The sequence below is a fragment of the Cryptomeria japonica genome, chromosome 5 (assembly GCF_030272615.1).
Source record: "Cryptomeria japonica chromosome 5, Sugi_1.0, whole genome shotgun sequence".
NCBI classification, from domain to species: Eukaryota; Viridiplantae; Streptophyta; class Pinopsida; order Cupressales; family Cupressaceae; genus Cryptomeria; species Cryptomeria japonica.
Window position 1 is genome coordinate 230691395 of NC_081409.1, and position 16309 is coordinate 230707703.

The window sequence follows — 16309 nt, forward strand, 5'->3', positions numbered from 1 at the left end:
GGAGACCACTCATACTGATATTACCAAAGATGAGATCTATTGTGCAAAAATTCTAGAAGAGGAAGAGGTTACCGACGAAAGAAATGAAAAGGAGGAGATCATTCTAAATGAGTTCATCGAGAATGACCCCATTTGTAATTACCAGGCCAGGGGTCTTGGAATATATGTTATCTTTGATGAAGATTAGCCTGTCCCCAAGATCATTCCGGATGGGGAAAAAGTCACCCCCAAGGGATAATTCTGCCCTGAATATGAATTATGGACCATGTTCTTCAACAGTGCAAGATGCAATATCGGATCAGGACTAAGAATACACCTAGTATCCCTAGAAGGTAAAGAAATGTTGAAATCTTTCCGCTTCTAGTTTCCTTGTACTAATAATGAGGTCGAATATGAAGGTTTGATCAAATGCCTCAGTGTGACTGAGCGAATAGGGATTAAACAATTGTTCATCTTCATAGATTTTGAACTGGTGGTCAAGAAGGTGCATGGTACTTTTGTCACAAATAATGTACAAATGAGGTCTTACTAATATTGGGTTTCAGATTTAATCAAGAGATTTGAGGTGTTCAATATCTAAGCCATTCCCTGCAAACATAATATGGCAACCGATCGGTTGGAACTGATTGGATCATAATTTATCCCAATGATGGATTTTCCAAATAGTGAGAGTTCTATGTAAATGGTAGTAAGGCCAACAATGAATAAAAATGGCAAGTTTTTGAAAGCGATTCCTAGGTGGCCTTGTTTCTACAACAATCTGAAGAATTCACAAATGTATTGCAACCAATGGTTTAGTAAGCTTATGGAGATCGAGCGATTCAGTTGAAGTGAAATAAGCTCTTGAAAGGATTAATCACCCTTGAGAGTTCAATTGTGAGGATGCAATAAATGACAAGAGAAATTTTGTTGCAAATAAGGGGACTATGTTGTTCTAGAGGTCGAAAGGGACAAAAAACTCAAAGTTGGGAAATGAGTTTCATAGAAGGATAAGGAGAACTGATCTTCCTCTGTAAAAGATATGAGGGAGTCATATCTTGGAGTTTTGATGACCTGAAAGGATATGATACAGACATCATTCAACATACAATAGAGTTGTCAGTCAAAGCCAAGGCCATCTTCCAAAAATACAGATTGGTAAATCCTAAGATCGAGTCCCTCATGGCTAAAGAGCTTCAAACATTAGTAGATGCCCAAATTATGTATCCAATCAAGCATAGCACTTGGGTGTGCAATATGTTTCCTATTCAAAAAAAGAATTGTGATATTTAGCTATGTGTGGATTTTCGGGATATGAATAGAGCATCCCCTAAGGACCATTACCTACTCCCTTCAATGGAACATATCCTACAAATAGTTGCCGGTTTTGAAATGTTTTCTCTACTAGATATATTTTTGGGATACAATCAAATTTGGGTAAAGGTAGAAGACCAACACAAGACAACATTTACTACCAGGTGGGGCATGTATGTATATGCCAAAATGACATTCGAGTTGTCCAACACCAAGGCCACTTTCCAGTGTGCAATGGATATAGCTTTCGAGGAACTCATAAACAAGACTATCCTCATCTATATAGATGACCTCATTGTTTTTTCAAAGAAGAAGGAAGATCATTTTGATCACTTGGAAAAGGTTTTCCAGGAATGTAAGGAACTCAAGGTATCCCTAAATCCCAAGAAATGTGTATTCGGAGTCCCTTAGGGTAATCTCCTTGGACATGTGGTTTCAAAGGAAGGTATCTAAATTGACCCCAACCAGATCAAAGCAATCAAGGAATTACCTTTGCCAGTGAATAGAAAAGGAGTTCAATCCTTCCTGGGGAGGATCAATTTTGTAAGCAAGTTCATATTCGACTTTGCTAGTTTGGTGTGATTGATCACCCTTATGCTACAAAAGTATTAGAGCTTTAAGTGGACCCTAGAGGGAAAATTAGCCCTTGAAAGAATAAAATAAGTCATGGCCTCTGCTCCAATGCTCATAAATCTTGATTTTATAAAAGACTTCATCATGTACATGTATGGAAGTGAACGTAGTGTAGTAGCCGTCCTGACTTAGAAAGATGAGAAAGCTTCAGGAGAACATTTGATAAGTTTCAATTCAAGGACGCTACAAGGGTACGAGGCTAAATATAAATTCATCAAAAGGAAATCTTTCATGATAGTTAAGGGCCTTAAGAAATTCCAACACCTGATTGAAGCTTATAAGGTGTTGGTATATGCCGCTTATTCGAGTGTGTGCGAATATATCATGGAAGGTGAGATCGCAGAGAAAGGAGAAAATTAGATTACCAAAATACTCAAATATGACATTGAGGTTTGCCCCACTAATGTCATATGTGGCTAAGGACTCTCTGAATACCTGGCCACTGAGAGTGAGCCTGAAGAATCTAATGGGGAATTTGGGGAATCAGTGTTGGTGAGCCAGATGTCTTACCCATACGATTGGCTTTGAGATCGTATTGATTTCATGAAGTATGGCAGATACCCTTCACAACTTCCTTCTTCTAAAAGAAGATTTTTTAGACTCCAGAAGAATAGATATATCCTAATTGAAGGATTCCTATTTAGGATAACCCTCGATGCAGTTCTCCTCTGATGTGTTGATTCAGCTCAAGCAAGGAAGATCTTGACAAAAATCCATGATAGTGCTTCAGGAGGACACTTCTCTGCCAAAACAACAAACCTAAAGATAATGAGATATAGTTATTTCAGGCCAACTATGTTTGTAGACTGTCATTAATGGGTTCAAAAATGCCAAAAGTGTCAATTTGTAGGAAAAAGGAAAAACTTGTTCATGCCCCTTAAGCCAATAGTTACAGATGAGCCCTTCGCTCAATGGGGTTTGGATTTCATCGAAATGATCAACCCCTCATCAAGTATGGGTCACAAATGGATTCTAACTGCTACAGACTATTTCACTTGATGGCCTGAAGCTACTGCCTTGAAGAATGCGATTGAATCCAAGATATTCAATTTTCTAGAGGAATTGGTAACTAGGTTTGGCCCACCAAAAACCATCATATCAGACAATGTGAGGTTTTTCTTGGGTTCCAAGGTGTATAAGTTTTCTCTGAAATATGGGATTTTATTAAAAACATCATCAAATTACTACCCGCGGGGAATAGGTTGGCAGAATCAACCAGCAAGAAACTGATCAAATTGATAAAATAAATAGGATCGGATCGCCAGAGAGAGTGGTGTAGGAACTTAAAGATTGCCTTGTGGCCTGATCATATTACCAGCAAGCAGATATTGAAGACCTCTCCTTATGATTTATTATATGGGAAGGAGGTGGTACTACCAATTTCAACTGAGATTCCCTCACTACAATTGTTAAAATCTCTATATGTAGAAGAGAATGGCCCCCTGAATTCTAGGATGGTTGAACTATTAAGGGTAGAAGAAGAAAGACAAAAATATTTAGATTCCTTAACTAGCCACCAAGAAGCGGTAAAGAGGTGGTTCGATAAGATGACTTCAGACCCAAAGTTCAAGGAAGGAGACCTTGTACTAAAATTACAATGAACGAGTCACCAAGCCGGGACATCATGCCAAGTTTGATTCATTATGGGTGGGACCATTCTAAATTATAAATTGAAAAGAAAGAAACTCTTTTGAGTTAGAGGAATAAAAATGGTAACCCTCTTGGGATTCCCGTTAATGGGATCCACCTTAAACAATTTCATTAAATGCTTTCCTGCCATATGTGTACATAATTATGATAGTTTATTATGTGTTGCTTTAAATAAGTACCCATGGGTACATTGTATAGGTGTCAGTCTCGAGCCAATTGACCATCTCTTTTGTCAAGGAAATCATTTTGGAAATCCTTCACGTACCTATCATTAATTCTTCTCAGTTTCCTTTACCACCATAATTTTAGTGCCTTGCCTTGTAAGTTTAAAACATTCGGCACCCCAAAGAATGTGAATTTAATGTGCATGTTTACCAAAAGAAACAGTTGCATGGGAAATATACAAGGCATGAAAGATCATTCTTTGCACGCAATATTACCTTCTGTGATCTTAGATTTAGAAGAAAGTTATCAACAGGTTGCAAAGGAAGAATTCAAAAAATTATTGAAGACAAATTGAGAAAGGTGACATAAAGCAAGAAAATGGCTAGTGACACTATGAACACAACAACTATTCTTATTCCAAGATCAAAAGTTTTTCAAAATTAGTCATATGCCTTGGTTCCCAGTGTCCCTAGTCTTGTCTTTGATGGAACCTGAGCTATAGATCCTACTTGGTACCCCACTAACGAAAATCCAACCTTGGTGATCGATTATGCAGACAACATCAAGGACCCAAAGCTTGTTGCTAACCCCAAAAATATTTAGGAGGGCATGCTACAAAGATGGCTAAGAAAGGAGGTTGAGAATGACCTAAATTCGATAGGCAATTGGATATGGTATTCTGGGCTTCCCCAATTCATGGTTCTTGTAGTGCACCCTTGTCCAGAATTTGTAAGTCTTTTTGCCTCTCGTTTCAACATGCATAATAGAACCATTCAAGGCACTCGTCTATAGATAATTATTTCACCAGAGGCAATACAAGAGATGTTGTGTATTTTTGCTAGAATGGCTCCATATTGTCAGTATAGATTGAAATACTACTTTGAGAATCAACAGATGAAGATGAATTTCTTTCTCCACAAATTTCAACTTCTAGGTGGTGCGAGAAGGGTTCCTAAGTTCCCCATTTCCCGTAAATACTTTTTGTCGTATTTACTAGACGTTTTCTCGATGATGGATTTTATCTTTGGGGCAGATAATGACATGGAAGTTGAATAATTCCAAGTTGCCTTTGAATACCAACTCTTCCATGGGGCTCCCTTCAGCATTGATTTTGTAGAGGTAATTGCTGAGAATATTTCTAAGCAGTTGGGAGAATTCCTAACCCGATCAGTTTTTAGGCATTCATCATTTCTAGTGCATTAGCTTTTGTACCAAAATGCTCATTTTTTTTAGGGCCAATGCAACCTAGATTGGAAATTTTAGAATTCCCTAGTGATAAAAACCCTATTACCATTCAGACCCATGTTTTATCCTCTTCCGGTGATTATTATACTTTCTCAAATTGCATCTTAGCCCCTACCCTTTAGGATTTCCAACAGGACCCTGCTAGACTCACCCAAAGCCAAAGAGAGTGGTTAAACTGAATTCAGGTTTCAGCCTAGGTCAAATCTCCTCCTTTTCATTTGTTCTTCAAGGTAGACATTACTATGGTCTAGGTGCACATGTTTAAATATGAGCCTTTCCAATTGCCTACTTTTGTTATTGATAGAGCCTTAGCTCTAGAAGTGTACAAACAAATTCCTATTGCAGATGTAGATATTAGGGCATGAAGAAATAAAACCATGCTCTATAGACCTCCAGTGATTTTTGGTGGGATTACACTTCATAAAGCAAGGGATGAGGCACTGCTACTTCCCAAATTGGTCTTCTTGGGGCTTCACCTCATTGTTGATCCTTGGTATTATGATATAGATGGTTGTTTGGCTAATAGGCCCTTTCTAGTCCATCTTAAGCCAAGGCCTTATTGGGGCCAAAGGCGTAACCCTGCTGTGTCTACAAGATATGTTTTTGTTCATCTCTCATACATTCACAAATCTGAGAGGCCCAAGTGGCATAGCTTCTATATTGTGGTGGATAGTAAAAACCCAACGAGGAAGATGCCTCCTTTAATGAAGGTCGCCCTAACCCAACAATATTGGAATGAGCAAAAGATCATTGATTTCTAGATTTATCAACATAAGACTAAGGAGCCATCGTCTTAGGTGGATGACATTGACCTGGATGATGTGTTCGATAGAACATGGGAAAAGGAGCATCCTTCTCTTGAGCGTTCGGTAAGTACTAAGGCTAGTGAGGATGAGGGGGTTCTGATTGTTACAATAGCTTGAAGAAATAGAGGGCCAGAGATAGTGGTTGGGATCAGGTCTCCACCACCTTAGGCTAGTGAAAGGCCAAGTGAGCCCCAAATTATTATTGAAGATCCAAAGCCACAATTAGACAAGGGACTAGAGTATGAGATTCCCCGGAGAGGGAAGAGGATTGAGAAGTCGAAGAAGACAAAAATTATAGAGCACCAAGAAGAACCTTCAGAGGAGGAGGTAATTGAGATCCTCTCCCTAACACAGGTCATTGAATAGGAAAGTTTTTCATCCCCTCTCCTTTCTTCATCTTGTTCTTTGGTGGATTCTCCTAGTCATGTAGCAAGTTCAGAATTGGAGCTTAGTTCTTCCCAAAAGGAGCCTTTTGAGCTACCATCATCCTTTTCTACTACCTTGGGAGTTAGTTTTCCCTATATTTTCACATGGATGGAAGCTATAGTTGTTTCTCCTACTTCCCAACTACCTTTTTCAAACACCAGTTTCTCAGCCTAGGGTAACCATAACGATGACTATGCTAGCCCAATCCCTTTTTTCTGCTCCTATGTTTCCCTTAGGTTTTTCTATCTTTACATAGTGTGCTTCAGTCTCTCCAATTTTCACTATGGTTTTGGAGGGCATTCCCCTATTCTCCCCTAGAGAGTTAAGTTTTTTGAAGTCCCTAGGAATGCAAATGATAGTTCCTATTGTCCAAATACCTTTTGGTCTTCCCCAAGGTGTTCCCTTTGAAAGATAATTCATTGGCTCTCTGATGGAGTTAGAGCAACAATTCAGTGTGTCCAAAGAATACAAAGCCACGAAGATCTAGAAGAGGAGAGAGAAGGATGTCACTAGTTCAACCACTTCTCGGATGAACATTGTGTTCAATGAATAGAAAAACAACCTCACTATGGCACATAGTTTCCTGAGAGTCATCATGACAAAGAGGGAGATGTTTTCAGATGACTATAATGGTCATATTGTGAGAGTTGATCTTAGCTCTGCTTTCCCTCAAGACAAGGTGGAATTGATGGAGGAGACTCAAAAGGTGGTCACAACCGATTTCTTGAGATTGGGTCATAAGTAATCCAAGATGAAAAAGAGGCTACAAGATATATAGGTGACCCTGTACAGGAAAGATGAAGAGCTCAAAGTGATTATTTCAAAGGTTGATGATCTTGGGAAGGAATTGGAGGCCCAACTTGTAGATGTTCATTAAGATGAAATCATAGAAAGGATCCATCTAGATTCTAAGATAAAAGAAAAAGAGAGATTACTTCAACAACTATAGGAAAGAGAGAAAGAATTGTTGAGTCCTAGAAAGAATTATAGAACAAATTCTCAAAATTAAATGATCCAAATGAAGAAAGGGAAGAGAATCTCCAAAAGGCATTGCAGGAGATCCAAATGACACTAGAAGCCAACAAATAAAATGGAAGTGCCATTAGGTTTATAGTTCAATCTAGAGAATAGGAGTTATCTGAGTCTCATCAGGCACATAACACTTCAATGTTTCATTTGGACCAGCTGAGAGAGGAAATGAAAGAAAAAGAGCTACAAATTTCACAAATGCAAGCTACGACCGCATCTTCCAGCCAATAGGCTAACTTCATCCCCGTACTACATGTATCTTTTTGGGAGAGGATATAGGGTTCCCTTCTCTCTCTATATTTGACCTTTCAATTCATTGTAGATGCTCATGAGTTATAAAGAAAGGTGTAGGTGGTGGCCTCAGAGATGTTGGAGAACATCACCCCTAAGGTAGCTCGGTCCCAGGCCATTATTGAAAAATTGTGCATAATGGATAATGAGACCTTGATTGTTGAAAGTATCACTGATAGACAATTGGTTTTCAAGAGATCTAATGAGTTTATTAAGTATAATGTATCTGCTTTGAAGTGCAAGGATGCCCCTCATATTTTCAATGGACTAGGTGAAGGGAAGAATTGATAGTGCATACTCCACATGGCTTCCCCATGAGACTTCTAAGGTTTTCAATGATCAGGGCTTCTATTTTCTCCGTCGTGTTGCCATGTGTTCAAGGGTTGGCGATATAGTTTTTTTTTTACTCACACCAAATATCAAGATGGATATTTTCAACAACGTGAGATGATAAGGACAAATTAATGTTGCTGACATTTTGCAAGGGAATAAGACCATTGAGATCTCCCAGCACACTTATCAAAATATATGAATCGGGATTAGATTGAAAAAGAAAGCGATTACAACAACCATCTTTATGGCCATCTACCACCTTAGGGTGGTAGAAGTTAGGGTTTCCTAGTTCCTTAGGGTTGTGATCTCAAAGTATAAAGGGATGATTTTTCTTTAGAGGAGGGACTTCTTCTTTTCATAATTTAGAGAAAAAGACTAATAGACTGTGCCATGTTGGCCTCTTTGTGTTTTCATCTTTGGATTTATTTAAAAGTATTATGTCAAGATTACTGGTGAATGTTTTATGACTCTTATGGTTTCTATTTATCGAATGCAAGTAACTAAATCATGTTCTTATTAACTCTTTTAGGGACTTGTGGATGATATTCTATTATTGTATCATGTCAATGTGAATGAATTGTTATTTCAAGTGGTGAATGAAAGACATATATTCCCTAATGTGTCCTAGTAGTTAATTATGTTGAAGATTTCAAATATTTGGCTTTGATATTTGTAAACTTCAAGCCTCTTGTTCTTCTTCAAAAGAGTGAATTTATCATGTATTCAATTCTATGGATATCATGTCTGTGAATTAGCGGAAGAAGTTCTTAGCATTACAAATTCTAGCGTATCGCCTTATTATTAGTTTTGTTTTTATGTTCTTCTTTCCCTTTTCACCCCATTTACAATTACGAAGAGCCAACTTCTAAAATCCCTGAGGTCATTTCACAGAGAGCATCAAGTCCCACCTCTGTGGAATTTCCCAACTACCCCGCTTCAGGTCTTCGGACCCAATTAGGGATCAACAGTTATACCAATATAATTTACTTTTTTTTTTTAATAAGGATATCAATATCTAGTACACAAATATTGTTAATTTTTTTTCTTTTTTGGTAGGTGTAAAATGAAGATCTTGATTTTCAATAAAATGCATACATTCATTAAAAATAGAATATAGTTGTAATAATCAAATTAAAAAAATTAAAAATTACATTTTTTGATAAGCTTATATTAGGGCTACATACTTACAAAATAAATTTTCATTCCCTAAAAGGTAAAGTAAAATTATTTTTTTGACAACATTTTGATAGATGCAAAGGAGATTCCATTGATGGTTTGATTTAAGACAATGAGGGTTCTATCCTAGTGTTTTTCTAAGGGGGTTTATTCTAACCATCTTTAATTAAACTCCTTTAGATGAAACCACTCAAGGCTTAAGTTTATTTTTTTATAAAATTTGCGATTTCAAGAAAAAAAATCAATTTGTCCTATAAGTGGCATTAAACTCTCAATGTTAGGGTCATTCTTAGACTCATACCTAAACCTTGAGGGTTAATTTGTGATGCCCATGTCTATGTACTATTTTTTTGAATCAAAAGAGCTATAGTTCCTATAATAATGATAAAGATAATTCAGTGTCTCCTTTTGTATGAGATCTATGATCCTATTTTTAAATCATGAATATTCATTAAGATTATCATTTTAAATTAGTCTAGTTACAATGGACTGATAACATATTTCAATCAAGTGTTGGTACCCTAATAATGAGTAGTGCATAAATTCACATAAAACCACAATGCACATAAAGACTATCATTTCAAAACTTTAAGTTTAGAGTGATTGGCTAGAATATATATCACTTATGCACAAGGTGACTAGCTCATACACATCACAAGTACAATAGTGATCAGCTTAAGAATACATCACATTTATATAGTGTGTATGCTCCACACATAAATCACATATTTATATAAAGAACAACTGGTATCATAGAAGTGGATGCAATCCTATATGGATCATCTCACTCCCTTTTTAACAATCACATTAGCTTATAAATATATCTTAGCTAAAAAAGGGAACATTGGTGCATCCCATACTATACGTTGGGTTCCATCATTTTTCCAATCGACCAATATCTATGATGACAATCAACCATATCATACTACTTAATGTTGTTACTAACAAGAGCACGAGTGTAAAAATGAGCACAATACCTGAGACCATTTACATAAGTACAACAGAGAGTGATTAAGATATATACAATGACCAACTAGCTACCAGAAGAGGATGTGACACACCTAAATGCTTCTACTAACACCTACCCTTTTACTGCATCCCAACTAAAATAAGAATGTTTGCACATTTCATTCTACATTACATATCCCATCCATTTCCTTTATTTTTCATATCAATTATGATGGGCGAACATCTCATATTATTGATTGTCGATTAGATAAGGTGTATGTATAAAAAGACACATCACATAAGACCATTAATAAGATTACCATAGCTTGCTAAACTGTCAAATTAGTGGATTTCGTTGTCTATCACCCCTAGGCCATTGGAAACAATCTTGCGCACCCTAGAATGGGGTAGTACTATATAAATTATGTATAATGCTAAGAGTTAAGATTTTTAATTTTAATACAATTTTATATAATTATAATTATGTATAAGTATATTGTAATTTATTATGTTGTAGAGAAAAATAATTCAAAATAGAGTAATGAGTTAGGTTAAGGAAAAAAAAAAACTAACAATAACAAAAATACAGGACCAACACCTTTGTTTTGCTACTTAACTTAATCAAAAACAAAAATAAAGGAAAAATAATAATTAATTGATTCTTTTTTTAAAGGTTAAAATTAAAGTAAATTAAGATTTATAGGTCAAAATTTCTTAGAAATTTATGGTTAATAATAAATGCTTGCAAGTTGGTAGTTTCAATTATATATATAATTGAAACTACCAAAGAAATATAGTATAAATACTGAAAAACAATTCAAATTATATTTAAATAAAAGTAAAAATAACTAAATGGAATGGGAGATATAAAATGTAAATAAAAAAAGTTAAAGATAGAAATTAATTTAAAAAATAAAAATTAAAAAACAAGTTGCAAAAAAATGTGGGCAATTTAATACAAAAGAAAGAAGCAACAAATATATATAAAAAAACAAACAAACAATCAAGCAATTTATAATAATGGTTAAGAATGTCAGAATTCGTGAAATGCAAATCCCACAAGCCCAGTTGTCTTCTGCAAGAATACCTGTCACACATAAAATTAGAATTGAACAACAAAGAATAATTGAAGACACTTAACAATAATTGAATGTATTGCTTTGAAATTGTTTATTGCTTATTGCTTGATTACAATGAAGGATATGACATCCTTATAAAGAAATCTAACTCTAAAGATAGAAACCCTAAATGGTGGAGTCTACAAGATAGATTGAGAGTTTGAAACACAATGCATGAATCAATCATTTATGCACAAATAGCATAATAAACTAATTAATGCATGAAACTCTCAAAAATCTAAACATAGTTTGCTTTTTCCTAGTTTGCATTATGCATGGAGATAAATATTAATTAATTAATTAACTAAATAATAAATTATTTAGTGAATTAATGCAATTAAGTGAATAATTAATATATGAATTATTTACTCAAATAAAGAAAAACATAAAAAGATGAAGGTTAAGGATAGATCACCTCATATCACTATTTCAAATGTTCATTATTACAACATGGGTGAGTTTTTTTTTTTAAAAGAATGTGTAAAAAATATCTCATACTATTATTTAAAATAATTTTATAGGTGAACTCCATCACAATACATGGTTCATTCAGATTTACAACATCAAATGCACACATATCCACACTCACTTTGCCTTTGAAAATAGTGAAAACCTTGCTTCCCAACACAAATGCATAAAACAACCACAAAAATAAAGTTTTTCAAGAGATTGAACCCATACAAACATGTGATTATTCAAGTTATATACTTTCTCCACCCTTCCATGAAACCTAGGAAATGAAAAGGATACCTAATGGATCATTTCAACATCCAAAACATTTCATCTTTCAATTTCTACTTGTGATATTGTGTGTTTATGATGAGTTTGTTAAAATGAATTATTTTTTCACTGGGGTTTTTCCATTGATTACAATGAACACTCTATTTGTCACGGTGTTGAATGTGTTCACCCCTTATATGTAGGTGAATTTAGAACACTTTTCTTTTTAGTTAGGATTGACATTTTCAAACTAAACCAAAATGTATAAATATGTTCTATACAATCTTATATATTGTCAAATCCACTCTTTAATGATCATACCTTTGTTATCATATATTTTGCCAATGAAATAATCTCACTAGTGTAACTCTTAAGAAGTAACATCCAACTAATCTCTCTAATCTAGTACACTTCTCTTGATTTTTGTGTCATCTCCAATCCACCAAGAGGCATTTGGTCCCTAAAGATTAGGTACTAACCAAATGTAGTAATTACATTCCCACTTCCTCTTTGGAAATCCAATTTACTCTGCTATGGAATCACTCTTTGTGACCTATAAATAAAATTTCATGCTCAATTTGCTAGAGTTGTCTTATCAATTTGAGGACAACATTATTTTTTGGTTCTTATTCCTTAAGTGAAACATATTTCATTTTTGGCATAAAAAAATCATCTTGTTTATCTAATAAAGAGGGTAAAAACAACTTTAATTTACTAACATTAGTAGTAGAGAAGATTTTATGTATTGTACAGAAAGTCTAATTTGAAAAAATTCTTTAACATACATATTCATGACCTAAAATAGATCACATGTCAAAGGTATGATCTTCCTTTAGGTTCCTTGAAGTCTCTCTATTCCTTGGTACTCAAAATTTTATTGCCAACATGAAATTTGTTTTCTACTCTATGTTGATAATGGAAACACTTATACCTTGCTTGACAATCCTTGAGTATTTTTGAGACATGGATATGGATTTGTCTCACCTTATCAAGTAAATTTACATCCTTAACCACTTTTGTATCTCCATTTTCTATCCATTCCCTTGATTGACCCATGCCTACATAAGATCGTGGGCTAGGTGCAAATAGCCAAAACAAGCCTTGAATAGAGATTAATTCATTGTTGAGTGAATGGCCTTGTAATAGGAGTATTCTATGTATGTTAAATGTTCATCCCAATCTTTAGGATATCTCTAATTGTACCCATATAGTAGTTGCACCAAAATTCTGCTCGAAGCACCAAAATTCTACTTGAAACCTTTGTTTGTTCATCTCTTTGGGAATTAAATGTCATATAGACTATTTTAGCTTGTTACCCATTCTACTTCAAAATGTGAACCAAAAAAAATGTGTTCCAATTTGAAATTATACTCTCTATACGTTCAAAGTATATACAAATTTTTTAAATAATATTTCAACCACATCACTTTCAATCAATATCTTTTTGCGAGCAATGTGTTGGTTGAAAATTTTGTCAACTCAAGAAGAGCTTATAAAATTGTGGTTTCAACCACAACAACACAAGATTAAAACTCTTTTAATTATTAATGGAAGGCTCCCCCTATGATTCACTACTCTATTCTAGTAAAATAAGATACAATTTTTTAACTCCTATTCTAACATGGGCGGTACATCATCCTATCCTCTTTTTTCAAGATAGATGTTATTCTTTTCCTTTCTTTTTAGGAAAGAATTTAATATAGAGCAGCAATAATTCATACAATTATTTGTTCCAAATTAACTTGGAAAGAAAGAACAATATAATATAGATAGGAAAATAAGCAAAGTGTCTGTAAAGGCACAATGTCCTTTGTTGCTTCTCTAGGACTGGAAAGAGTGCTCAAGCTCAAAGTCTTAAATTCATTGTTGTCCTATCAACCTTTTATAATTTCTTCTGTAACCCAAAGAGTTAACTAAGAGAATAAAAGTAAATCTCAAAGTCTAAAGATGATTCCTAGCTTTACCTTTGATAATGCTTTTGTTGAAGTAGTAGTATGAAGCTCAAAGTCTCCAAGTTACCATTTCTTTTCCAAGATAACACAATCAAGAACAAAGTATTCAAAGTGGAACCCTCATATATACATGTATCAACTATTTATACTTGAAATCTCGAGATGAAGCACAAAGTCATCAAAATGATAATATGATAACCAATCCCTAATTCTAACAACAATAGTCAAGATATGACTCAAAGTTCACAAGTTAACAATTCTCTCGCTCAGGTTTTTGCCTCTGCATTTTGATCATTGTTGGGGTGTGGTGCCTCTTCTTCATCTGGGTGCATCGTCCCTCCTTCCTCCTCTTTGTCTCTTCTCCCTCCCCCTTGGGTGTTGGCTTCTCTGGGGACCTGACCGTCACTTCCTGTGCGCTGCCTCTTCCCTGCGACTCCCATGTTCTTGCGATGGTCTTCCTGCTTGCTAGCAGTGCTTATGGTGCTCCCCGCGTGGGAGATTCCCTTTCAGAAGATGGTCCCCCTCTCATGGATGCCCTCCTAGAGAGTGTTGTTGATATTGGCTCTCAATCGACTGCTACTGGTGCTAGGGTTCTACCCAAGCCTTCTTTTGCTGGCAAGCCTAGCTTTTCTCGTGTGGCCAAGTCTACTGCCCAACCCTCCAGGGGTGTTCGTCCTCTTCCCTGTGCCAAATCCTCCCCTATGGTGGTTTGTGGGTAGGATGTTGTGGAAAATATTGGGTTCTACCAACGTTGTGCATTATTTTTCAAATTCTCTGGGCTCTGGCCTTCACTTCCTGACCTCCATTGTTGGGTGAGTGACTCATGGAGGCCTTTGGTAGCTCATAATGTTGAGTGTTTTCCTTGTGCTAAGGTATTTTTAATAGCTTTCTTCGATTGATAGAGATCTAGTTTTGGGCAAGCTATGGGCTTGGAGAGTTCACCCCCTCTCTGTTAAGCCTTGGACAACTTTGTTCAAACCTCTCACTGAACTGCTTAATGCGCGTCCATTTTGGGTTCGCCTTCCAAATCTCCCTCCATTTTTGGGAGCTTTCTTGCTATGAGACTATTGGTAACTCTTTAGGTCGATTCTTAAAGGTGCATGATGCCACATCTTCTATGGGCCACACTACCTTTGCTCACATCCTTGTTGATATTGACATCTCTTTGCCTCTCCCGGGAGATGTAGTTCTTATGGTTGGTGATCAGTCTTGGACACAATTTTTAGACTTTGAGGGTCTTCCCTTCCACTGTCGAAAGTGTTTCTCTATGGGCCATCTTGCTTCAAACTGCTCTATCTCATGCCACAAATGTGTTGCTACTTGGTTGGAAGGATGCTATTGTTGATCACTTGACCATCTATGCTACTGAATCTGATTTGGATGGTTCCTCTCAGGAGCTTGAAGTGCCTTCTACTACTGCTGATGGTGTTGTCGATTCCACTGTTTTGGCTCCTCTAGCCCCAAAAGACCCTATTGCCTCTGATTTACAGCTTCTCTCTACACCTAGTGGTCCTTCTTCTGATGCTCTGCAACAGCCTTTTGTTCTACAATCTCCTGTTTTGCAGCAATTGTATGTTGTCTCGCAATAGCATGTTGCTTGCTTCACTGATGGTTTACATGCTAGTTTCTTACCGCTTGGTCATTCTCTTGATGGCCTCGATAACACTATCACCTAGACTGTTGTTTGTCGTAGGGGGAAGGAGAAGTCCTCCCTGCCCCCCCTTGGATCAAGTCTCCACACCCCTTCTTGAGGTGGATCTTTGTTGTTTAAGGTTGGACAAGTTTCCTTTGTTCAAACTTGTTAATCCCGGACTTGCTCCGATGTGTTGTCTTTTACCTACAGGATTTTCTTTCTTTTTTATAGTCTATGACTATGTTAAGGGTCAACGCCCTTGTTAACGTTGTTTTTCAAATAAAAAACAATTGCCTCTACACTTTAATAATATTCTCTCAACACACCTTTACTTGAAAAAATAATATTTTATAATGAAAATGACATAAGAACACTCTCACCATAAACACAAATGAATCCAACACAAAGCTTGGATGCCAAAAGATTTCTTTTTATTTCATCAAATTTGTAAAATCACAAGAGGAACACAAAGTTTCACTTTTGCTCTTCACTTTGGCATAGTTTCAACATATATATTAAAGACAATAGATGGATCTAAGTTGCATATTACAAAGATAAACCTCATATATATAGAGGAGAGGTGTAGCATGAAAATAGGAAAATTACAACTAATTTGTGACCAAGTCAAAGGTAGAGTTCAATTTTACTTGGGACAAGTGCAAGTTCTGGATGCAAAAGCGTGAATACAAAATGATAGTTGAAGTATCAAAATCTTATTACAAAATGACACTAGACTAAAGATGCATAAAAATGACTAAGTGTTTGGAGCCTCGTCTGGTTCATCATTGTCTCCATTTTTCTTCACCAGTAGAATCTTGATGTTCTCGCTTGATAGTCTGCATTTGATAGTCATCTAGTCCCAATGTGCTGAATTTGGCATCTGGAGTGGAG